At 36.3% G+C, this 25,309-nt stretch overlaps 1 protein-coding gene across 1 annotated transcript in view; it reads left to right on the forward strand.

Moving 5' to 3' along the window:
* The first annotated feature begins 1,906 nt into the window (after positions 1-1,906).
* CKMT2 (creatine kinase, mitochondrial 2) overlaps positions 1,907-25,309 on the forward strand; it is a 41,589-nt gene continuing 18,186 nt past the window's right edge. The window contains exon 1 of the mRNA XM_003759888.2: positions 1,907-2,002. The gene's annotated coding sequence lies outside the window, so the exon portion shown is untranslated. The remainder of the gene's footprint in view (positions 2,003-25,309) is intronic.

The raw sequence follows: 25,309 nt of genomic DNA on the forward strand, positions 1-25,309 counted from the left end.
AAAGCTACCATCCAAGGGAAATGACCAAGGCTCATGGGTCTCCATAGCTCACCACAGCCAGAGATTAAACAGAAGGTGGCAAATTTGCATAAGGACTAGTGACCATATGTTTTTGTGTGTATATAGCAACTGGACTAAGTATATGTTCACTGTGGTATCATATCCAGAGAGGTGATAATGGTAGTTAGAAGCACACAAAACTTTTAAGTACTCACCATTATACTTCTTTATTATGAGCCAGAATACTTCTCCCCTTGGGAGTAATTTTCCTTTTAAATTAAGTCTGGGAAGAGGGCAGAAGCCCTACCTCAGTATCAGTCCAACTAGTTGCAATCACTACTAGCCCTTTTTTGTGAATAATATTTTATTTTTTACCAATTACATGTAAAAACAATTTAACATTCACTTTTTAAAATTTTGAGTCCCAAATTCTCTTTTCCCTCATTTCCCTCTCCTCTCTTCTCCCTGAGAAATTTCATATAGGTTATACATGTGCAATCATGCAAAACATTTCATATTAGTTATACTGCACCACTGTCCTTTCTAACTAATTGCCTTGGAGGGACCAGGCATTAAATATTCTTTCTGCCCTTGTAGAAGTTATAAAAATGAATCAATAGTTCTCTTCAATAGCTTTGAGCTCCAGCCAGAGAGAGCAATTTGGCAAAATATCAAAGTTTTAAATCTATTGTTGTACTCTCAGGACAAATCCCCAGTCATCTCTTCCTGATGTAATTCCAATAATACACTGAGTTTAACAATATAGAAGTAGTTAAAAAAAACTTTCCTTGTATTCCTGGCTTAAGAAACAAATATGTAAATAAATAAATAAAAACTTTTCTTAACAGAAGAAAAGGGTTCAGACTCTCTTTTCAGAGAGAGGGGAAAAAAAGAGCAGCAAAGGGGAAGATGAAAATAATCACTATCTTATAGTCTGCAATGAAGGAAAGGAAGATTCAGTTATATAGCATACATCTGAACAGGACTCTTGCATGCTCTGGCTACACAATCTCTGTATTAATTGCCTCATGATGGCCACTACTTGTCCATGATTTCTGCTCTTCAGCTCTACCAAGATTATTCTCTTGACCCCACACAATCATCATTATCCCTTAGGATGGTTCCAAGGTCAGAGGTCAAGGAAGGGAATCCTAGAGAATTTTTCCACAACCAAACAGTCCATCACCAGTGTTTTTTAACATAAGGAATTACTAAACCTAGGGTCCTTCTTGTTCTATTTATCATCCTGGTCCTCTAGGCCAAAGCTTCTTAAATTTTTTCCACTAGCAAACTCTTTTTGCCCAAGAAATTTATATGACCCTTAGCATATAGGTATATAAAACATGTATACAAATCAAACATTTACTGATAATAAATCATAATTTTGCAGCCACCATATTCAGTTGCAAGACCCCATATGGGGTTGCAATCTACAGTTTAAGAAGCTGGGCTCTAGGACCCAGTTCCCCTATCTATCAAATAAGATGACCCCAAAATTCCTTGACTCCCTAACTCTATGGTTCCAAGATAATACAACCTTGAAGGTCTTCTCTAGTTCTCGGTGAATCATTCTGACTCTAGTCCTGTTTCCTCATTTATCAAATGAGTGGTCAGGAAATACTGCATTGTTGGGTCCCCTTGAGTTCTCAAGCCCTAGGATTCTATCAGGATAAAGAAGAAGGCATCCCAAAGCCATGACTGAGGAGCAAAATGTGATTTTTGTCCCAACTGGACAGTCTTCTATTTATTGAAGGGTGAAGAGAACAGTAGATTCTAGAGAGTGGAGTGTTGATATCGTCAGAACAGCCAGCTGATGCTCTCAAGGGCACAGCTGTGGGAACAAGTGTCCCATCAAGGAGGGCAGGAACTGACCAATGGTGTCCTCTGGCCCCCTCCCCCCATCTTCCCTCAGCCTATTCACAGCCTGTACTCTGTCTGATCATATTACACTTCTTGGCTGACTGGGTGCAGCAGGACGTGTGTTACTGACTCCGGCTCCAAGGTCAGTGAAATCATGAAGCTTTTTGCTTTATTTCCCTTTATTTTTCTCCAGAGCTGGGAAATCTCAGAGAACTCAGAGTGGAGATGAGCCTCTCTCTGAAATGCATTCATCAAGTGGCCACTGCACATAGTTCTGGGGATGGATGGAGGTGGGAGGGGAGCCAACTGCAGAGCCCTAACAGTGCTGTCGTGGGAGCCCAATAGCCCAGGACGGTGGTGATGAAGGATCCTTATCCAAGGAGGCTTTGTTAAATATGCAAAGGGAACTAGTTTGAGAAATAAAATTACATTAAGAAGAGAAGCTATGGGACTGGAGGGGAGAAGAGGAAGGTCAGTGCGAAGACTGAGCTTTTCCCTGATTTTGCTCTATCTGGGCAATGTATGAGAATTGTGCAACACTCTGAAATACCATGGAGAGATCGAGAACTTTGCTCTTCTGGTCTGTCCTTGAGAGTGGTGATAGTTTTTGTAAGTGAAAGAAAAGCTTGAACATCGCAACATTCTGTGTAATTGAAATTTCAAAAAAAAAATCTGCTTCAGTAGCATCAGGCCACAATTTATTGTAATTGACTCTCCATTTTAGGGGATGCTTTTCCTCAATGCTAGCAAAAAGAAGGGAATGTATATTATTAAAAGTTGCTCTAAATCTGAATTAGAAAATGGGTTGTCCTATATAACCTATGTTAAATTGTTTGCCTTCTCAAAAGGGAGGAGGAGGAGATAGGAAGGGAGGGAAAGAATTTGGAACTTAAAAATAGAAAAAAATGTTTAAATTGCTTTTATATGTATTTGGAGAAAAATAAGATATAAATTTTTTAAAAATAAAAGATATTGTCCTAGACTCAAATCCTAGTTGTATGACCTTTGCCAATTTACCTAGTTCTCTGGGGCTCAGTTTCCCCATTTATAAGATGAATTTTTAGACTAGATGACTTCTAAGGCCTCTTCTAGCTCTATGTTTATGGTCAGATGTCTTTTACTCATTTTAAGGCCTTCAGAAGGAAATGTCCTTTAAAGAACTTGTCATCACAATAGAGGGGCCCAACTAAAATTGGTTAAAACAACATCAGTGATATAGATTGATTCATTATTTTTACAGACTGAGTGATTAGAATTTCTAATTTATTAAATGATGAACCAAAAAACCTTTTTACAGGGTTGAAAAGTACAAACTATTTTTGCTCCTTAATGCGTTTTGTTTCTAACAGGTGCCTATTACTTTTCCTTTTGAGTCATAACAAAATACTATGTATATATATTGAGACTTTATCCCTGATGAGTCTCAAATAAAAGTGTATTTGGATTTGGGTGGACTTCTGAGGGAGGGGAGAGGGAGAGAGAAAGAGAGACAGAGACAGAGACAGAGAGACAAAGACAGAGAGAGACACAGAGAGAGAGACAGAAAAGAGAGACAGAAAGACAAAGGAGAGAGACAGAGACATAGACACAGAGAGAGACAGAGACAGAGAGAATGAGAGAGACAGAAATAGAGACAGAAGAGTGAGAGAGCCAGAGAGACAGAAACAGAGACAAAGACAATCAGAGAGTGACAGAGACAGAGACAGAGAAAAAGATAGAGACAGAAACAGAGAGAGGCAGAGAAAGATACAGAGAAAAAGACACAGAGAGATAGAGACAGAGAGAAATAGACAGAGGCAGAGAGAGGAGGAGATATCCAAGCTTTGCTTTTCCTCTGCAATCTTCTGAGTGCGTTCTTTACATGACTTTGGTTCCTTGCTTCAATGTCAGCTAGAATCACATGGAGTGTCAATTATTCCCAGGCCAAATGAAGAGCCTACAATGTCTAAACCATCTCTATTTCTAGAAATGTCACTTCTGCTGTCAGGGACTCTGTGGGCACCCGTTTACTTCTGACCAAGTGCACACGGAGAGGACTGCCAGCCCGGCTTCCTCCTCGCTGCCCTCAGCCAGGCCAGATAACTGCTGAAGCAGATCTTCGTACAGGAGTGTTTCTTCATTAAATTAACTCTCTAAGATCTTCACTTCCTCCTTCCCCTGGCCTCTCCTATCCTTCTATTCCTCACCTAAACCGTTAGCTCGTCTCAGCCCAGCAGGGGGTTGGCCACACTGTTTCCACAGCCCTTGGTATTGTACGGTTGGCAATGGTAAATTGCTTACTCTGTACACTTAATCGGCCAATGCCCTTTGGGTGCAATGTGCCCTTGGTATACCTCTTGCCCTAGGCCCAGCTCCTTGATTTAGCCTAAGTTGGTGCTAGTACCAAGCTTAAAATAGTTTCCAAAGAGAAAGCCTCAGGTGTGACATTCAAATCCCATGTAACTATGGATTAGGGACTGTGATTTGGTAGGGGAAGGAAGATCAAGCTACACAGTGAAATAAATAAAAGGATCCTGAGTTCAAATACAGTCTCAGATATTTTACTGAGGCAAAGCACTTATGCCTCAGTTTCCTCATCTGCAAAACAGATTAAAATTAAATATAAATTAAATATAATTAATTATAATAAATATAATAAAATTAAATATAAATTTAAAAAATTTAAATTTAAGTTAAATTTTTAAAAATTAATATTTAATTTAATTAAATTTAAGAAGCTTAGCACAGTGTCCGGTACATAGTAAATGTTTATTCCCTTTCCTCCCTATCCATAGATTAAAAATGATCCTACCACATGCTTTGCCATGAGATGTTTGTGCCAAAGGATTCAGTACATCCCAAGAAGTCTAATATTCACAACTCATATGAATTAATTAATTTCTTTTCCTTCATTCCCATTTTACAAAAAGACCTTATTGAAATCAAAAACTTGTACTTGGAATAAAAATAATTGTTGTACTTTACAGATTATATAGTTCTTCTATAAGCCCTTTACCTCAAACGACCTTGAAGGTAGTTTGTAAAATATATCCACATTTTACAAATTTGGAAGCTGAGTCTTATTTAAGAGTGATGTTCTTAATACAGGACAGAAGTGACATTCAGACACTAACCTCTGACTCTCAGCCTAGGAGTCTTTTCTTTCCACTTGCTGCCTCTCGTTTGGAATGATTGCCATATAGTGATATTAGGACTCAGCAAATGAGACATGAGACAGAGTAAATTTTGATTCAGGAGTAGGTAGGTAACAAATGTATATCATGACAGGCTGCTGGGAAGACCCCTGAATCCCTAAGAGAAAGCACCAAAAACCAGATATGGGGGAACACCAGAAGGCAGTTTTTATCTATTTTGCAACTGGTCCACATCCCAATGACAATCTGTTGAGAATCCATTCCTTGACTACCTGAATTAGCTAGAGCCCAAGTTAGTTTCACATTCTGGAGTGCTCACTCACTGAGCCAACAGCCCTTCAAGTTAGATGTCGTCCAGTATTGAAGGTGACTCCTGGGTCCTGCCTGCCTTGGTTGTGGATCCTGCCCCCAAAGACTTTGCTAAGAAAATAAAATAGATAAAACCTGTTCCTCTGAAGCTCTTCCAAATGTCCTGTACCTAAACTTTTTTTTTTCTGTATCTAAACATTTTTTAAATGATCCCACATTTTGCTGAGCCAGCCTGGCTTCTGCTGTCTTAAAAATCCATTCTCTTGGGGAGACATTTCTACTCTAATATCTATTTATAGTCTGTTCACCTCAAGCAGTTTCTGATTTTATAGGGGGAAAAACTTATAGGTAGCAAAGAAAGAACAAATAAAAGACAGTTTAAGCACATGTTCTGATTTATCACCTACCCCAAAAGACATAGTGATAATAACATGAAAGAGTCAAAAGACCTGCGTTCAGATTCTAAATCTGCCTTGCAACCAGGATATGCTGGAGCCAGCTCTTACTACTCCAAGGTGATTGTTAAATGTTTTCAGAAATAGCAAACTGCAAATCTAAGTGTGATTTATTATTTTGTTGATTTATCTAGAACTTGACTTCTTAAACTTTTTCCATTCTCAATCCCTCTTTGCCCAAGAAAATTTTACATAATTCCAGACCCCCATATAGATCCCTATTTGGGGTTGCAACCCACAATCTCAAGAAGCTAGGTCTAGACCAGACATCCTTACGCAACAATATTCCCAAGGGCACAGCACAATTAGATTAAAATATAATTAGGAAATATTTAATAAAATAAATGAAAATTAATAAAACATAGGCAATGTTACATTTTAAAACTGTGATCATAAAACCAATGTAGCCAAGAATAGAATGAATGCAAAAATTGGGGAATTTTGTTGAAATATTGCTGTATGGTATAGGACATGATGAGCTAATTGATTTATAAAACATGGAAAGATTTGAACTTAGGAAGAAAAATGCTGTCTCCCTTCAGAGAAAGAGATGACAAGTAAAATATATATAGTATTGTCTTACATATATGTTTATGAATGTATATATGTACATGTGTATGTGTATGAGAGTTAATGTCTGTGTATACATATATGTGTATGTGTATACACACACATATATTTAATTGTAGCCTTCTTTAGGGCAGGAGAGGCAAGAAAAAATAAAGTAAAAAGGGCATAGCAGAGAACTAAAGAAGACCTACAAGGAAACAAAGAAAATCTTGATAGCTATAAAAACAATGTGGAGTATTTATTATAAAAATTTTTATTGACATGGAAATTTATTGTTTTATATTGGATCCTCTCATATTCTGCTGTGAATATGGCAAAAATAAAACTTAAAATTTACCAAAAAAATAAAAACTCAACAACAAAAAAGCAAAACAAAGTGTTCTAGAAATCCTTATATAATAGTACTGTTTCTATTTGAGTTTGACTTAAGAAAGGGAGACAATTTAATAATGCAGATTAAATTTTAAAATATATTGTGTTTACATTTCCCTCTTAGGAGCAACTGCTAAACATTTACCAGCACACATATGTTAACAATTTTCAAGTTTTGTGGTCCCTAAGGCCCTATCACCTCTCAAGGGGCAAAAGGGTGATGAGCTTAGTGGTCTGAAGGGTAACTTGTACATTCTGTACTTTTAGAAGTGGGAGGGGAACAACTAATAGATGTTCCCCTTGGAAACACTGCCTCATGGCTTGACATTATGGGAATTTTATCAGCCTGTTTTATGGAACAGCTCCAGGTCTGAGGACCTTCACCCTTTTTTGGTAGTTCACTGTGAATAGAAAATTGACACCTAAACATGCTTCCCTGCAAATTGCCTCCTAGGAACATGATTGTTCCTAGGTACCAATCAGGTACATGATTGAGAATAGAAATAGTTCTCAGAGTCAGCAGCATCAAAGGAAGCTGTGACTCCTTGCCATCTTGGGTAGCAGAAACCCAAACCACTCTAGTCCAGGATGTTAGTGTGTCCAGACACCCAGTTTCAGAATTGGGCTTTTTGGGCTGCCTCATATCTAACAGGAGGCAAGCTCAGGGATGAAGATTACAATGTTGTTTTTTCTTAAAAGGAGAAAAAATAAAACAGGAAATGATAGCTCCTCCTTTCTGATACTCCAGAGTTATCTCCTCTCTCCTACCTAAAATGGGTCAAGGTCTCGGATCCTAAAAAAAAACTGCCTGATCCAACTCTTTGGCTGCTAAACAAACAATTTGGAATTCAGGAAGCTGAAGTTGTTGAGCTCTCATGGAGGGTGGCTTTAGGAGCTGAAGCTTGCAAATAGGAAGATGTGCTGTTCTCTCCTAGGACTTCCTGTCTATACTTTCCTACCTGCTTTCAGCACTCGAGTCACCTTAGGAGTGACCAAGCAACAGCTGTCTGGTGGTAATGTCCCTTATAAAAACAATTTGTGGTCTTGGGATGTAGGTGGGACAGAAAAAGATAATGGAAATAAAAGGTGATATATAAGAGTCAGGTGAGTGGATGGGTATAGAATCTATTATTTTGTCATCTTTTTTCTCTCTTGGACTCACATTCAGTGCAGGAATTTCTATATTTGTATACCTTTATCTCTCTGAGCCTCAGTTTCCTTATCTGTAATATGGTTGAGGGGTTATACTAGATAACCTCTAAAGTCCTCTCCAATTGAATCAAAGCATAGTATTTTCACCTTTTTGGTTTTTGTTTGTTTTTCTTTCCTTCTTGTGTTTTTCCCCTTGTGATCTGATTTTTCTTGCGCAGCATTTACAAATATGGAAATATGTTTAGAAGAATTGTCCATGTTTAACTTATATCAGATTGCTTGCTGTGTTAGGAAGGGGGAAAAGGGAAGAGAGGAAGAAAAAATTGGAACACAGGGTTTTACAGAGGTGAATATTGAAAACTATCTTTGCATGTATTTGGAAAAATAAAATACTATTAAAAATAAAATCCCCTCAAGTTCAAAATCTCTAATACTATGAACCATTTGGCTTCAAAGCATTTGGGAAATAAAGTGAATGACAATGGAAATGGGAATGGGAGGAAAGAATCAGAGGAATAGAGAGAGAGAGTAAGAGAAAAAAGATAGATGGAAAACAGAAAAAAAGGAGAGTAAGTATGGATCTCTTGGCAGCTAATTGATGATTATAGGACTTTCAAGACAATCTATTGCCTTGAATAAGGTAAAGGTGAAAAAAAAGTGGTAACAAATAAAAGGATAGGGGAGAAACTGGAAAGAGAGAAGAAAGAAAAAAGCCTGAGGGAGAAATGCCAATCTTGTAGTCCATCCAGAACATTCAGCACCTGGATCCAGCAGCCTGCTGGAGTTGAGGGGCAAAAGTATCCATGGCATCCCAACTACCTTGGAAGGATTCCAATGTCAAAGAATGAGAACAGGCTCCTGTCTACGTGACAAGTTTGGTGTTCTCAGTTGCTGCTTCAGGCAAAGCCCTGGAGACTGAGCTGAGTTTGGAATGGGCATGAGGAGCATGGGGATGGAGCCATTTGTTTGTGTGCTTTTCTATTCAGCTTTGAGGACAGAAATTATGTAAGAAAGAATCTGGGGAGCCTGCATTTAAGGTTGAGATTCAGTGATATGTTATAAACAATGCATACTCTAGGAGTTACCTGTGAGCGATCCTAGGCAACTCACAGGTAATTCCTATAGGTAAGTGTCTGAGGCTAGATTTGAATTCAGGATAGGAACTGGTTCAAAGACTTTTATGTGTTGAGCTAAATGTTTAAGTAAAGAAAGCTTCCTTTTATGTTCTTATTTGCTAGTGTCTTAAGCATTATGCTTTCCTGTCATCTTCCTGACATGTTCTGTACTAAACATGTTGGTTGTGCCAAAGTATAGTATTAAGTTGGGTTTGTTCAGTGGTGTATGGCAATAGTATATCATTAATATTGAAAAAGTATACCTCTGACACACTTTAATCTTTAGTATTAATATTTTCTCTATTTCTTTTTAATGTCCAAATTTTTCATATTCACAACCCCTTTTTGCCTGAAAAATTTTTATATGACCCCAGAAATATATAGGTATATAAAATAGTGTACAAATAGAACATTTCCTGATAATAAATCATAATTTCATAACCCCCATATATAATTGTGAGACCCTATATGGGGCACAACCCACAGTTTAACAAGCTGGGGTCTAGACAACCTACAAAACAATAAACTGGATTTGTAGTGATTGCTGATTTCTGAGATAGAAATGCTCACAGTTAGAGTTTAACCATCAGTTCAGATCTGGTTCTGTCCCACCTGACTCATCATCTTGATTGAGTGTCAGGGCAGTGGGACCACAGTAAACAAAGGAATTATATTGATTTGCACTTAGGAAGCACCCCTGGTGGATGGAGATGGGGAGCAAGGGAGGACTAGGATCCTTGGCAAGTCTCAGCACTGTGTGCCAAGGAAAGTGTTTGGGTACCCTGTGCATATCCGAAACTTCAACATAGGTTTCTCTGCCCTTTATTCTTAGGATACTTAACATCGAGAGACTTGACTCTGGATTGAGAATGTTAATGGCAGGTCACTAAACCTGTAATGGAAAAGAAAGAAGCATTTATGTAGAACCTACCATATGCCAGACACTATCCTAAGTTATTTTTACAAATATTCTCTCACTTGATCCTTATAACAACCCTGGCAAAGTTGGTGCAATTAATATTCTTATTTTAGATTTGAGGAAATAGGAAAAAAGAGATAAAATGACTTGCCCAGGAATACACAGCTAGTAACTGTCTGAGGCAGCATTTGAACTCAGGTCTTCATGACTCTAGGCCCAGTGCTCTATAAATGGTACAACAGAAAGAGGACTAAATTTGGAGATGATCCTGAGTTGAAATCCTCACTTTTGCATTACCTAACTGTGTGACCTTGGGCATATCACTTAAGTCACAATATCTGATACAGAGTAAAATCTTAATAAATAAATACTTGTTGGCTGACTTGCTATTTCTGGGCCTGTTTTCTCATTTGAAAATGAGATGTTGGACTGCATGATCTCAAAAGTTTCCTTTTAATACTAAATCAGTGACAATATCCTTTGTTCTTTTGAATGGTAGACATTTAGAGTAGTTATTAAAATGAAGCATGGAAAAAGACAAGAGAGGGAAGGAGGAGGAGATGGGAAGATAGGGAAGTGTGGAAAGAGAAGAATGGCAGAGCATATAGACTTGGTCACATCCTTCTAGACTTTGAATAGACCTTAAGTAACTTCTCTACTTCCAGTATCCAAGTCTTTATGATGCAGTGCTCCTGTGTGATGGGAAAATTGTTAGCCAAATCATTTCCCCTCCCCTAGATTGACCTCATGGATCTGGGCTGAGACCTCTCAACTTAACAACTTTCTATCATAGTGCTATCCTTGGAAGAAGGAAGAGTGATTGGCTTGGGACCAATGTTAGGGTGTTTGGCAAAAATATATTACCTTGATTCTACAATGATTACCATTTTAAGTAGTTTGTTCTCATTTACTATGATATGAGAACAGCTAGATGGTGCAGTGGATAAAGTACTGGGCTTGGAGTCAGGAAAACTCACTTTCTTGAATTCAAATCTAGATTTATACACTTACTAACTATATGACCCTAAGCAAGTTATTTAACCCTATTTGCCTCAATTTCCTAATCTGTAAAATAAGCTGGAGAAGGAAAAAAACAAGCAACTTCAGTATCATTGCCAAAAAAAACCCCAGTGGGTCACAAAGAGTCAGACATTACTAAAATAAATGAACAGCAACTATATGTAGTATAAATGATTTTCTTGTAATAACTAAATATGAGGAAGAAACTTCCAGTAATAATAGTAATAATAATAATAGCTAACATTTATATATATATATATATATATATATATATATATATAGTGCTTTAAGATTTACAAAGTTCTTTACAGTTATTATGTCATGTAATTCCCCCAGTAGGTAGAAGTAAAATGAACTAATATTAAATAACTTGAATCTAGGACCATGAAGAGTTGCAGGGACTAACAGGAAAGGGATGTTGTCCAAAAACCTAAGAATCTTTTGCCCAGTAAATTATGTCTTCAATCATCTCCCCCAAACATCTTTGACTTCTCTATCAATTGGTTCCTTCCCTACTGCTCAAGTCTTCTCTATCCTTAAAAAATCTTGACATCCCTTCAACATACTGTCCTATATGTCTTCTTCCTTTTTTTCAGACTTGTTGAAAAAAGCACCTACACTCACTAGATCCATCCACTTCCTCTCCTTTTACCTGCTTCTCAGCCTTTTGCAACATGACTCAGAGCAATCTCATCACTCAGCTGACTGCTATTCCAAAGTTACCAATGCTTTCTCAATGCCCAAATTTGATGTTTTCATGAAAATTTCCTCAGGTTTTCCCAACCACTACTCCTGGTTTCCTGCCTACATATCTGATGACTACTCATTCTCCTCTGATTATTCATCATCCATATCAAATCCTTTAGCTGGGAGTATTCTCTGGGCTCTGTTTTCTTCTCCTTTAATACTCTTTTTTGATAACCACCTCCAATCCCATGGATTTAACGATCTTATTTACCCTAATGACTCCCAGCTCTATACATCCAGCCCCAGTTTCTCTCCTGATTTTCAATCTCACATCATCAGTTGCTTATTGGAAATTTTAAACTTATTGTCTTAGAGATATCTTTCAAAACATTTTTTATTTATTCTATTCTGAACTTAAGAAATAAAAAATCATTTCCATAATAAAGTAGAATAGGGGAAAATAGCAATTGTTCATGAAACTTCAAATATATTATGTACAATTTGTTATTCCTTTAAAATATATAATAAAGTTATCATGTAACTTTCTTTCCTCCACCCTTTCTTTTTTTTCCTGCTTCTCCCCTGCCCTAGAGATGGCGATCATTAAGATCAAATATGTATGTATATGTAAAATCATTATAAATGTACTTCTATTTATCTTTTCTTTCTCTGGATGTAGATAGCATCTTCCTTCATATGTCCTTTGCAGTTAGTTCAAGTATTTATAAAAACCAAAATGACTTAGTCACTCAAAGTTGTTCTTTTTTTGTTGTTTTTGCTGAGGCAATTGGGGTTAAGTGACTTGCCTAGGGTCATACAGCTAGGAAGTATTAAGTGTCTGAAGTCGAATTTGAACTCAGGTCCTCCTGACTTTAGGGCCAGTGCTTTATCCGCTATGCCATCTATCTGCCTCCACTCAAAGTTCTTCTTAAAACAATATTGTTGTCACTGTATACAACATTCTCTAAGTTCATTGATTAGAGAAATACAAGTTAAAACAACCTTGAGATTTCCTTTTACACCTGTCAGAGACATCTTAAGCACATGTTTACAACTGACTTTTTATTACTTTCCCCCTCTAAAACCCTTCCCCCTTCCAAATTTCCCTATAACTGTGGAAGGCACTATCATCCTCCCAGTCTCCCAAATGCATAACTTAGGCATTATTTTTCCTTACCTCATAAATACAATCATTTGCCAAATCTTTTCTTTTTCTGCCTTCACAACCACTCTCTCACTCTACTCTCTATTCACTCAGCTCACCTAGATTACTGTATACATTCTAATAAGTTTCTCTGCTTCAATTCTTCCCTATTCTGGTCTATCCTCTACAAAATCACCAAAGTGATTTTCCGAAAGTGTAAGGTCTATCCTTTTTATTCTTCTAGTCAATAAACAGCAGTGACTCCCTATTACTCCTAAGGATAAATTACAAACTATTCTGTTTAGCTTGTCAAGCCCATACAACCTCATCCAACTTTATACTTTCATATATACTCATTGGCTATTGCTCTCCCTCCTAAACCCAGCAAAATGGGCTATAGAAGGATATATAGATTTATGATAGTGGGACAAAGTTTGTAGACTAATGGAAAGGGATTAAAGAGGAAGGGAAAGAATGACATAGGATAAAGAGAGGTACAGAAGGGTCTTTAGTTTAAAGGTAGTACTTTCTAGAGTTATAGGGAAGTTTGGAACGGAGAAGGTTTTGAGGGGAAAGTAATAAAATTCATGTTGTGTTTAAAGGGAGTAGGGTGAAGTATATTAATGGGAATAGGATAAAGAGGGAGGGAAATGGAAGGGGGAAGATGAGGGAATGATCCATGGATGGGGGGAAGTTAAGTAATAGCAAGGTAAGTTAGGAGTGAAATTAAAGTAGAAGAATTAGCAGAGATAGAAAATTAGATATATATACAAACATTATAACGAGGACCAGGGGTAGAATTTGTTAGAAAAAAAACTAGAAAAATTTACTAATAGAACTAATTTACATCTATTTCTATCAACAACTTTATAATGTATATTCTTATATGTACTTGTTTTCTCTAACACACACACACACACACACAGAGAGAGAGAGAGAGAGAGAGAGAGAGAGTAAGGAAGGAAGGAGGGAGGAAGAGAGAGAGAGAGAGAGAGAGAGAGAGAGAGAGAGAGAGAGAAAGGGAGAGAGAGTATTTAACAATGCTTGGCAAATAGTAAAATAGTAGGTACTTTCAAAATACTTTTCTAGTTTGGCTCTGCTGCAATTTCTAGAGATAGCAGGTCACTTCAGTAGCTGGAGCCTGCAGAATTTAGCTGATATCAAACTTTAGCTCCAATGATTAACTGGTTAGTGATAAGGAAATTTCTAGCTCTGCATTATCATTCTATTTACTTAAGATAAACATGTCAAGTAACTAGTTATGGCCCTAGCATTAATAGTTAATCTGCAAAATCCAGCTATATCCCCAGAGTTTACTAAGCAGTTTAAAATTTTATCTGATTTAGATCTTCCTCTTCTTTTTCCTGTTCTTTTATGTGTAAATTTTAAACCTTCCCCTTCTGCTCTCTAAAAATTTCAGTGGACTTGTCCTGTTGATACAACTAAGACTTATATAAGATTGAAGAACCTGAGGAAAGGGGTTTTTATACTATGGGTTTATGTTCAAGGCATATAATTAACCAGGCAGTAAGATATTTCTTCATGTTGATAAGTATGATTGGCAATCAAATCCATCAAGGAATCGCTGGATTATTTTTATGTCAATTGATTTATTGATCCTGAAATATATGTTAGAATATCCTATTAAGATAATTTTGGAGAGGTAGGAGAACTAGAACCTTAGAACTATAAAGAACTAAATGGATCATCTATTACACCCTTTTAATTTTATAGATAAAGAAAATGAGTCCCAGAGAAGTGCAGCAACACACAGCTAATTAATGTCAGAGCAGGACATTACAAAACAAAACAAAAAACAAAATATGTACTGTACAGATGGGGGGGGGGGGGGAGAAAAGTGAGTGAGAGAATTGTGAAAATTCTTCAATACTATTTTTTTAGTTTGGGCTCTTTTCAAAAAGTAATGGAGAGCAAGTGAGTCTTTCAAGCAGAGGAACATGATTAAAATAGTTTTAAGAAGATGAATTTGACAATGGCCTAAAACATTGCCTAAAGGGGAAAGAAATCATAAGGATATGTGTGCAGCATTTAATCTATTTACATAGAAAAAAACAAATGATTTTCCAAATATTTTCAAAATATCCATTTAGAGTCATGCAATTAACATGACAAATCATTTTTCAATCTTAAATGAAAGTAAATTCCAAAAGATCACTTCTTGATAATTTCTTAGTTCTAATTAGTGTCTATGTTTGAAGGTAAAAAAATAAAAACTACTTTTAAAATCTATAAAGAGGAATCCATAAAGAGGCTTTTTAAATTCCATTGGATCAGTGAGATTTATTTATTTTTCCCACATATTCCTACACATTATGCTCTTCTGAGTTCTTTCCAAAGAAGTTTCAGCTGGTAAACCCCTGGCTGCAAGAGCTTATGATGGAACATGCTAAATTTTTTATAAGATCATTAACAATCAAAGCACCATTCTTGGATGGTAACTCAAAGTACTTTTCAGCCAATACATTCAGCTAAGCTTGTCAGCAGCCCTACAGGGGAAACACGGGCCTGGAATTATTATCCTGTATCCATACCTGGTAATTTAAACCTGACTTTTCAAAATCAATGGCAGGGGTGCAAAAGTATCCAGCAGGATGCCTGTTCCCTAATGGGAACTAAGTTAAGGTAAGAAAGACTTAAGTTCATAGAATTATAGGATTTAGAGCTAGGAGAAATCTCAGAAATTAACACAGTACAAGTCAAGTCAACATTTAAATGCCTATTATAGATGGAGAAAAGCACTGTGCTGGAGGAGAGGGTTTGGGAAGGGAGGGAAATACCTTAATTAGAGAAGATGTAAGTCTAATCTTTATGAAAGTAATGATCTAGTAGAAACATATGATACACACCCAAATAACTATAATATAAGAAAAAGACAAGCAAAATATTATGTGAGGTTTCAAAGGAAAAAGAAAAATGTAGATTTGGAGTGAAGAGGGCATTATGGACAAAAGGAACATATGAGCAAAAGCATGATGTGTTTTATATGGTGTTCAATTTCATTTTAACTTTACTAAAAAAATATGATCAAAATGGTCACATATTGATCATTATTCTTATCAACAAAATGAATTATTTAATATTGATACTACAGTTGAACTAAATGCAGAAAAAGACTAGATACCATTAATTCAACTGATTGTAATTCAAGCAACATTTACTAAGGTTCTATTGTGTTCTTAAAATAACAACAACAACAAAAACAACAGTCTTTACCTCCAGGGAGATGATGGGGAGGATATAATTGGTACACAAATAAATAATTGCAATAGAAAGAAGTAAGTAAGAACACTAATAAGGTAGGAGGAGTAGGTGGGAAGGTCTGTAAAAGCCTACATGGAAATAGCACCTGAACAAAGTTTTGAAAGGATCCCAAAGGTAGAGGTTTGGAAAGAATATTCTAAGTATGAAGTGCAGCTTATGCAAAGACTTGGATGTAGAAGATACAATATTAGGTACTTGGAACAGCAAGTAGTTCAGTTTAGCTTGAAGTCAGAGTTTGTGAAGAGTGGTAATATGCAATAACTCAATAAAGGTTTTGCAAAGGAGAGATCATTGGTAACTACTTTGAAGGAAACAGTTTTAAGTAAAAATGGTAAGATCAGAGAGGAGAGGAAATAAAGAAAATAAGGAAAGATAGTTTGGGGTTTTTTCCCTAATCAATTTCCAAACCTAGAAGTTTGTCAAAGACAAAAGGGAGAGAGAAGAAATTCTCATGAAGTTAATATGAAGAATAGAGTTGGATTTGTTCAGGGTTGTTCCAGGGAAGCAGGAGTGGAAGCCATAGGGAGAGAGAGTTTTGGCCCCTCCTAAAGAAATTTTCTTGCATCTAGAACAGATCAATAATAACACAAAATTCCTTGTGAGACAGTGGACTCAGAGACAAATTGGCCATCATCATCATCATTCTAATATTTGTAATGCACTTCAAAGCTTAGAATTTGCAAGGTACATCTTGTTTGGACAAAAAGCTGAATAGCACATGTTCAGGCTCTTATGCTCCTCTATAACATGATAGGGAGAGAAAGGGAAAGGAGAGAGAAAGAGAGAGACACAGATAGACAGACAGAAACAGAGAGACACAGAGATACAGAGAGACAGAAAGCTTTCTTAAGTTTGCTCTCAGCTTTTTGTATTGTAATTTGCCTCTTTCTCCTTACTACGGAGATGTGGGAGAAACAAAAGGATTCCTATCGATAATAATTCTCTTCCAAAAGGGCTTGTGTAGAAAATGAGGTAGGAAAGTAAGTAGTGAATTTCTGGTTAGGACATAGCTTAAAACCTCCATAGCATGGATCATCTTTGTCTCCTTACATTAATATTCCAAGTGAGTAGAAGAAGGGAAAACAAGAGGTGTAAAGCATCACAATCTACAGAAAGATGGCTCCATGTGATTATCTGTCTCATGTCATTAGTGTTCCCTGATTCCCTCTCTCTCATCACATCCTTGAGTAGCTAGATGGTGGTTCAGGGACTTTCTGAAGGATCCAACTGAATTAGCAGACATGTCCTATTCTCTAACAGAGCAGTGGGGATGAGATTCTTACCTGTTCACTGAAGTCCAATCAGGATATGATGCCAGTGAGCAGCAGCAAGGAATTAGAGATGAAAATACAGCAGTCATTGGCCTGAGATTTCAGAATGATTTTTTAAACTAGGAATTTAATATTCCTAGGAATATTAGGAATAAAATAAAAATGTGTATGTGTTTTCACATGTGTACTTTGGTTGTTCACTCATTCCAGGTGTATCTGACTCTTTCTGAGCCCATTGGGGATTTGTTTGTTTTGTTTGGCAAATACTTCCTTCTCCTCCTTGTTTGACATATGAGGAAACTGAGGCAAAACAGATTGAAAGGACTTGTTCAGGCTCAGGTAGTATGTATCTGAGGCTGGACTTAAAGTCAGATTCTCCTAATTCCTGAGCCAGAGCACTATCTATTGTACCAACTAGCTGCCGGTGTAAACGTTTATATTTATATGTCTATATTTTTGTTTGTGTAGTCCAAATAAACTCTGAGGTATCCTTATCCCAACTCCCACTCTCATATGAGCTAGGTTCCAAAATCTACTGTTTACATCTTCCTACAAGTATTTGTGAGGTGTCAGAGGTGATTCTCTAATATCATCACCCATCCTTTCCCCTGAACCCTATGATTTTCTTCAAGATTATCAATTGTGAATCAATTTAGTCAATCAGTCTTAAGTACCTTTTATAAAGGGTTATTTTCAAAACGCTTTATTTGAAAACAGTTGGTATAAATGTCTACAACAATCTCTCCCACAAGGTCTAGGGGAAAGTAGGTTCAGACTTGGAGGATATAAATTGCAAAGGGGTAATTCATAGTTTCCAATGGCAGGAAATCCTTTTCTCTTACAAATCCCCCATAGACTTGGTATGATTTGTCTGCTGGGCTCCTTGTGGTATGGTAAGATCTGTCTGTCCTTGGCTCCCAATGCAAACATTGCCACCAGTCATTGATGCCCTAGGGGACAACACAAGGACACAGACAGTTATATGGGGAGTCCAGATTCTTCCAAATCCTTCAAAACTCACCCCAATCAATGGCAGGATAGCATGAAAAAGACATAGCTAAGTTAAGATGGAGGCTTTCCCTTTCAGCCACATTTACTCTAATTTCTGGAAATCAATTTCTTCTCAACTCACTTGACAATTTATAGATGATTCCTGGTCCTATCCAAACAAGATTCTTATGTATATAATTCCGGTTTGAAGATCTCTTGGTACTTGGTCTAAGACCTCTGGGTAATGGATAGATTGTGATATATCTTCATCTGAGTAAGACTAACATGGGGTGGATGGTTTTGACCCCATTCTTACATATGTATTCATACATATATTCATTTCACATGTATATGGAAAACTGTACTGCTAGGGGATTGGGGGAATCATCTTTCACAAGGGGCTGTGGCTCTGGGCTTAGGCAGAAAAAGATTCAGTCTTAGAGGATTCCAACTTTAAAGGCTTTTTTCACACTCTTATTATATCTCACCTGAAATTATGCCAGGAATATCCCTACAAATAAAACTAAGGTTTGCCTTCTGTCTAAGATCTCTTTGAAAGGTATTATTAAAAAGATCCCTTCTAGAAAAGTTACTCTGTGTACAAAGTAGTAGATGTCATGTGTAGGACAACTATTTATATCCTCCACTACAAAAGAAATGCTTAAAAGTCAGAATACTCATGAGCACACATTGACAAACATTTGAAACATGAAACAGTAAATCTTTATTCTTTTTATACTCTCAAGACTTGTAGCACTGCTGAACATATTTCTCTTTCACCTCTTATCTCACTGTTTTAGCCACAGGTCATTCCAGGTTTGTATATTCTTCCAACCCAGTAATGTCTGGTTCATTTTCCAAGCAATGATTATCTTCTCTTCCAAGAAGGATGTAGCTGCAAAAAAGAACCTTCCTCTGAGACAACCAAAATCCAGACCTTTCAACAGCTCTGGACCTCTCAAGTCCACAAGATGCTGCCAAATCTTAGAATATTCATCTCAAAATCACTGTTCAGGAACCTGAGCTCAGGGGAAAAAAATAGAAAGCAGAAGAGACAGCTAAGTTCTTGAGATCCAGCTTCAGGATCCCCTAAGCAAGCAATGGCTTTTACTGCTATGGGCATCTCACCACCATAGCTGCCTCTGGGGAGGGAGAGGAGAGGAAAAGAGAAATCTGCCCCCTCTCTAAAAGTCTGAGAGAAGGTAGAATCCCAAGCTCTGTGACTGAAAGTGAGAAATAGAAAAAGAGTAGACATTTTTTCCTTCTAATTCTACCAACTGGGCGGCATTTCCTGGATTAGTTGCCTGTCAAAATAATTTATGTTTAAATATGTGTATTTATTTCTTTGTTGTTTTATAAATATGCTATCATATATTATAAATCTCCCACAAACCCTTCACCCAAAATGACAAAAAGAGTGGGACTTAAATGTCTTGATCCCATTTTACAAGATGGTAGTCTAACCCAGGTCAACACTTTCTGTCCATCTGACATTATTCATTGTTATTATCTCATAGGCATATGGAAGGATAATTCATAGTATACTATAGTGTATACTTGGGGTTGCAAGCCAGCTCCTTGCACAGTGTTGCCAATGCATTTTTCTCTGTGAAAGTTTTTATCATCTTGGATGAGGGCAGCAAGGCAATTGTGAACAGATATAGGGCTTGTGGGGAATATGTGGGGGGTATGTAATGTATGTTACCATACTTATAAAACAACAACAATTATTAAGGAATCAAATGGCTTTCATTCTTAATAATTAAAACTGAGTAAAAATGAAAAATTGAGGAATAAAGAAAACAGATAAAATTGAACTCTCCTCTTCCTCTTTCTCACCCTGTGGTTCCAGCAGAATGTATTTTGTTAGTGTCCAGATACCATGTTATCATTTCTCAGTTGATTCTCCAGGGCATGTCAACTGAGCCATGTAAAAGGTCTTTTCTACCTGCTCAAATGACACATAGAACTATAACTCTGCTGTCATTTCTAGAATATTTGACCTTTTAGCCATGGAAAGCAGAAAACAATTTATGCATACCCTCCTAGTAGTGTAACACAACAATTCTTTTTTCTTTCCTAAAATGCCTTCTTACTACCCAGGAGATTTGTCAGCTACTAAAACATCTGTTCTTTCCAAGGAGAGACATAACTATGAGAGGGACTGGGGGTTTTTCTCAGGTACTAGAATTTAGAGAATGATGATATCCCTTATAGTCCTTAAGCAGAATAGAAACAATTCAACTTAGAATCTAATTAGCATGAATAATGAGTTAAACTAAAGGCTATAGAGGATGCCTTCTTTTCACCAATTCATTCCAAATAAGCTGTTACCCTCACTACACTTGGTAGACTACTTGTAATGGATCCCAGGATCTCTATTTTATCTCTCTGCATGTGCATTTGCCTTAAAAAGTTGATAGAATTTACTGTTCATGCACTTGACCCAGTTTCATTTTATGATTGCCCCAGTTGTGAAAAATGCTTGCTATGCCTCTGGTTTCAAAACGACAATTTTCTTAATTACAATAATAATAACAATGACAACAAACAATTATTATTGCTTATTCCAATAGAACATAAGTTCCTTAAAGGAAGGAGTTGTTTTCATTTTTATCTCTATCCCAAATATCTAGCACAGTGACTTTCACAAAGGAGTACAGGTATACCTATGATTTCATTAGAATAGAGAGCTCCCAGGTAAGGAAACTCCTAACATTGCAGGGAAGGACTATTTTCTTTTTTAAATTTAATTTTTGAATGTATTTGTTTATTTAAAGCTTAAAGGCAAAATAAGAAAAAAACAAAATAGGCAAAGACAGGAAAAGAAAACAAAAACATGGTACTATGGCTGGCAGAACATGGGGAGGTTTCAAAATATTTAACAATAAATTTACATTTCAATAAAGCATATATAATAATAGAAAATATTGTATTTAGAACTCTCCATCTTTTCTTTGCTCCCTTTTCTTTTGTTCCTTGCTGTGCACATTTCACTTTATTCTTTTTTTACTCCCCAACTCCCCAAATAAGTCTACAATTAAACATGGATATATTTATGTATACATGTATGTATATATATATATATATAATCACACACAACCTATGCACATATAAATTCATATATGTATACATATATATAGATACATATATCTAAAACAATATTGAAATGACTGACATATAATATCGATTTCTCTCTTGATGAATCTTTTTTTGTTTGATTTGAGATCAATGATTACTACCCTTTATTTTCTCCAATAAATTCTCCTTGGAAGGAATATTCTTAAATTCATTCATGGTCTCACAGATGTATGCCCCCTTTCAACTAGTATATATTTTAATCCATCCTTTTTACCTCCTTATCTTATGTTAATCATGTCGATGTCTTTCTAATAATCTATCAAACAGGATCTAAATATGCTTTTATAATTTGAAATTTCTTGAATACAAGTTCAATATTTGGGCTATCCATTGATCATCACTCCTTCTCAGTATGTAACTAGATCACCTCTTTAATTATGAGGCAGTTGGTAATAAAATGTGATAGAAATCTGAACCTAGAGTCAGGAACACCTGACTTCAAATTTGAACTCAGGCTAATAAGCTATATGATCTTGGTCACTTAACTTCTGTCTGCATTGTTTTCCTGATCTGTAAAATGGCGATAATAATATCATCTATTTCCCAGTGTTATTGTAAGGATAAAATGAGATAATGTATATAAAGCACTTTGCGAACCTTTAAAAGACAACATTAATATTAGCTATTATTATTATTAATTTTTATACCATACCTTATGCATTGGTAATATAGTTTACCTTGTGCCTTTCAAGGCTCATCTAGGTCATCTGGAAAAAGAGAGGGCATCTAAGGGATAAACCTCTAGTCTTAGCAATAGATATTAACACATAAACTGAATCCATCATCATGATAGTCTGTTTGCTTATGTTTATTGAAATAATGAACATAAAGGTGAAATAACAGAATGTCCATGAAATGATGTTTATTGTTGCCTTTTGGGTACAGGATAAAATAACAGGATGAAATAGAATATTTTCCTCGTTGAGGAGTATGAATGAACCATTCTTCCATTTATCAACAACTTATGTCTTTTGGTTGAATTCATCACACTATTCAATTCCATTATTTATTTATTTATTTTAATCTTCAGTTTCAAATTCCCTTCCTTCCCCAACCTTCTCTTCATCAAGAAGTAAAAAAAAAAATTACTTCCATTATAATATAAACCCATACAAAACATATTTTCACATTAACCATGATACCAAAAAAGGCAAGAAAAATAAAGTGGGAAAAAAAGGCTTACATGTGCACCAAGAGTTCATCAGTTCTCTCTGGAGCTGGATAGCATTATTTTTTTATTATGAGTGTTTTAGAATTGTTTTAGATCCATTGTGTTGATCAGAGTAGTTAAATCTTTCACAGTTGATTATCCTTATAGTACTGCTGATACTGCATGCAGTATTCTCCTGGTTCTACTCACTTCACTTTGATTCAGTCCACATAAGTCTTCCCCTTGTTGTTCTGATACTATCTTTCTTATAATTTCCTAGAGCACAATGATATTCCAAAACAGTAATATACTATAACAGCATTCCCCAATTGATGGGTATCCCTTCAATTTCTAATTCTTTGCCATCACAAAGAGAGTTGACATAAATATCTTTGCACATAGAGATCCTTATATTTCTCTTTTATCCCTTTAGAATATTTTAACTCAATTTAACAAAGATTATTTTAAGCATCTACTATGTGCAAACTATTATGCTATGGATATTCTTCAGGACCTTCAGAAGTGTATATACCTCACTGATGATTGGACAAAGATGGCACATTTGCAGTGCCAACAGTTAAATTATTGTTTGGAAACTAACAATAATGGAATTTGAAGCACTCTCTAGCCCCCTTTCCACCATTCTACTACTACTCTTGATTAAAAATGGAATGGGAGATGCATAGCATTGAGGGCTGTTTCATATTTCTGTCTTTCACATAAAGGTAGCATGATGTCATAGATCAAATGTTTGGCTTGAAGTTAGGATAACCTAGAATCAAATTTTACCTTGGGAACAATTACTAGCTGTGTGATTTTAGACAAGTCATTTGAGATTTATATATTCAAACAACTGTTTAGGACTTCTAAAATAAGTCTTAGATGGGTTGTGATAAGCATTGTTAGAGAATTGCTAATGCAGTCCTGGATCTTTCATGTATCTGTAATACCTAAGTGGCCTCTAAATCAAGTGAGGCTCTGGGGAAAGACTTTTGTGAAGGGAGAGAAAAAACAAAGAAAGATGGTCAGTGTAGAGTTCAGTCCTTCTAGACCTTTCCACATTTCCCAGAAGAAATGCTACTGGAAAAAAAAAATCCTTTCAAATAACTGTCAAGTATTAGAAATTCTAAGACAGTCTTCACTAATCTCCTCACTGAGTCTCCTAAGCAAGCAGTCAATACTGCTCTCCAGGGGCAAACAGGAGAGGGAACTGAATCTCTATGCATAAGACAACTATAAAAAATAAACTTAGCAATAAGTATTTTTTCAGCCAAAATGAATTTTTAGGTCACTCATGCTGTTTGCAAGGCCCTCTGGCTATGAATTGAGCCGTGATATATATCTAGATATTCAACTTTTATCTAAGGGAGACATACCATAGCTAGGCTGGCCCTTCATTACCTCTCCTGTGTGATCTCTTAACAAACTCACTCCGTGAGATTATACTAATGCTAAGGGGCATGAAGGGAATTGAAGAAAACAACATAGCTTTTCATAGATTTCTCTCTCCTCCAAACTCCTGTCCCAGCAGCTTTACAAGGTACATTTTCTGATATAAAACAATCCTGCCTGGAAAATAAGATAAGCTGCATCCTGACTGTTTTAGAGGCAAACTGGTCACATCTGTTACACAAATTTCCTCCAAAGACATTGTGAAAGCTTTACTTATTTATGCCATACAGTCCTATCTGTACAAATAGTAAATTAGGTTCCCTTTCTAAATGAGAGTTTCAGCTACAGAGAGTATTTAAATAGAGTCTGGAGCATATTCTCAAACAGGGAAAGTCCCAAAGGTGGTGGAATTGTCAGAAAGATGAAGTGCTTTTATCCCAATGTAGTTTTATAGGCATAACCTTAATACACTATATTTTTGAGAGGGAAGGTGAAAGATTTTCACTTAACAAAATCTACAATAAAGATTTAGTTCAGTCACAAGGAAAAATTAAGTCCTGTCTGTAAGAATTTGTTCAGTTCCTGGGTGAGCTTGGGCTAGATCCAGGTGGTCCTTGCAGGACTTTAACCTCAGGGTCCTCTGCAGCCCAGACAACCATGCTCCCACAAGGGACCCTGGCTTTGGATTCATTCCAAAATGAGCTCAATTCTTGAGGACCCTGATCCCAGAGAAAGGAGGAAAGGTATTTCTTGCATTCTCTGACTCATTTCCCCCGATTCTAGAATTCTAGGAAAAAATCTCTAAAATGAAGTTTAAGTATAACCAAAGAATACTTTTATTCAAGAGAGATTAATAAAATCTTTATTAGAATGACACTCACTGTACAAGAAAAGTAGTAGATATCAGGTATAGGAGAGCTATTTGTTTCCTTTACCACAAAAGGTACAATTTAAATACAAAAAAATCATAAATTGGTATTAACAAATACTTAAAGCATGAGTTTTAAGATCAATTTGTCAGATCTGTGGAGGATGATTTAAAATGAGAAGAGCCTTGAGACTGGGAAATCAATCAGGAATCAGACATGAGGTGATGAAGACCTATACTAGGGTAGTGACAGTGTCAGAGTGAGAAAAAAGGCATTAAGGATTCCTGCCAAGCTGAGCTACTTGAAACCATCAAGTTACCAATTCAACATCTTACTAGATATTAAGGACAAACTTCCTGGTAAGATGGAAGTTTCTGATTACAAAACTTGATTTGAAAAGCAGTCCCATATCTCACAGTTCAACACACTTATTTTGGAGAGGTGGAAATTGGAACTTAGTGGAGTGCCTAGCAGATA

This window comes from Sarcophilus harrisii, chromosome 1, assembly GCF_902635505.1.
Source record: "Sarcophilus harrisii chromosome 1, mSarHar1.11, whole genome shotgun sequence".
In the NCBI taxonomy this organism is placed as follows: domain Eukaryota; kingdom Metazoa; phylum Chordata; class Mammalia; order Dasyuromorphia; family Dasyuridae; genus Sarcophilus; species Sarcophilus harrisii.